The sequence below is a fragment of the Pelophylax lessonae genome (assembly GCF_965119305.1).
Source record: "Pelophylax lessonae genome assembly, chromosome: 2".
Lineage (NCBI taxonomy): Eukaryota > Metazoa > Chordata > Amphibia > Anura > Ranidae > Pelophylax > Pelophylax lessonae.
The window spans coordinates 539,076,585-539,078,726 of NC_138769.1; positions in this window are offsets into that span (position 1 = coordinate 539,076,585).

Here is a 2,142-nt window from a genome sequence, read left to right on the forward strand (position 1 = left end):
ATTGGCTGTGGCTTGAGCTGTAGGAACACTGATCAATGGTCCTACATTGTAGAACCGTGTGATCAGTGTTTCTACATCGGGGAGAATGACAGGTGGCTTGTTTACACAAGCTGCCTGACATTCTCCCTCTCCCCCGACGATCGCCGAGTGACCGGCGGACATCGGGTCCGCCGGTCACACGCGCGGGGGGGGTTGTCCGTGACCGCGCCTCCGCGGGCGCGCTCTCGCTCCCCAGAGCCTCACAGGCTAGCGACGTAGACCTACGTCGCTCTGCCTGTGAGGGGCTGACTGCCGTAGTAAATATACTGTGAGCAGTCGGCAAGCGGTTAAATCAGCCCCAGAGCCTGTGTAATTAATATGTGTTCGGTGGCAACAAAGGTATAAGGTATAAGGCTCCGTTCACATGTAGGCGTTTTGGGGCGTTTTTGGGGCTTTTTTCTGCTCTAGGATCAGCTCTCAAAACGCCCAACAAGACAAATCCTATTCATTTCAATGGCCCCTGTTCACATCTGAGCGTTTTGTTGCTGTTAGCAAAACGCCCAATGCTCAAAAAAGTACATGACCTTCTTTTTGGGCAGATTACAGGCGTTTTCCATTGGTCTCTATTCAATCTAAAAACGCCTGCACAAAAAACGCCTGTAAAAACGCCCATAAAACGCCTGAAAAAACGCCTTAAAAACGCCTGTAATTAGCAACGCCAAGATGTGAACGTAGCCTAATAAAAAATATGTTTATTTATTGTACATTCAAAAAAGAAAAAAGGAAGAAGGGACACAAATCACATCTATAGGTCCATAGTATGCCAAAAGTTCTGTCCCGATTCCCATGTACATCCCGGGACCAAGCATTAGTCCCGATTCCCATGTGCATCCCGGGACCAAGCATTAGTCCCGATTCCCATGTGCATCCCGCTTAGCAGGTGGCAAGCACCTGTTGGCCCTGCACTGCTGTCAGGCCACTTGTGCCATGAAGGGGGAAGCCCACAACTGCAGGAATGCCTGTCCGACCTCCACAGGAACACACAGGACAGTTGAGTCTAAGTGCCGGTTCACATTTGTGCGATGCAGGAACACTGCAAATATACGTGTTCCCGCATCGCATCCGTACCCCTGGCAGTTCACACTGCCATATGCCATACGCTGAGGTTGTCAATTAAGTTAACGACACCCCAGTTGACATCGCATATCGCAGTGCTATCTGAAAGTTTGCACAGAATCGGATCGCACAAGTGTGAACCACCATGCAATCCGATTCTGCTGCAGGCCAAAAAAAGGGTCAGGTACGTGTTTAGTGCGATTGCGGTGCAAATTAAGCCATGCAAACTGTATGGCTGAATTTGCACTGTACAGAGATCGCATGTCATTTTAGGAGCAGTGCACCCTGAATCACATGCGATCTCTGTGATCGCACTAATGTGAACCGGCACTAACTCCCCGTCCATGTGTGTGGGTCACTGGACCCAGCCGCCCAACTTGGAAGCTGTCATTAGCCTGGCACTGCTGTACCAATAAATATAGCCTCATCGATAATTATCATTTGTATTCTCGTGGGTGATTGTGTAGGCAGGGCCCCAGAGTACTGCATTGCCCGGGGCCCTTTACTGCTCATAAGAAGGCACTGCATATATACAAAACTGAAAGTAATTATCTGTAATGTGATCCACATTGAACATTTTTTTTTTTATTATACTTTTGTGCCTACAAAGTCCTTGTGTTTCTTGATTCAATTTTCCAGTGTAGATATTCAGATGTGGCACGTTTATCCCCATGCATCCGGTGAACCGATTCTGGTAGTGCATTTTCCTATTTACATTAGCTCCCTATTCTTGTCATGGAGTTATTTTCTATTGAACAAACATAAAGCAAAAAAAAAAAAAAAAGAATAGTAAAAAGGAAACATAAGCAAGAAGATTATGCAAGTTCTATGCGTGACATCCCAGGTATCAAAGAAAAGTCAATAAGTAGCTTTCCGAGGTATCCTAAGTAATAATATGATACCTGCAAACAAGAATGTCCATGCATAGAGCCTAACATATCTAAACAAAAGCGTTTTATAATTGAGAGTCCAAAAATGATAAATAAGATAGAAAACAAAATATTATCAAAATAACCATCCGGACCAGAACAATACCTGGTGTCCTGA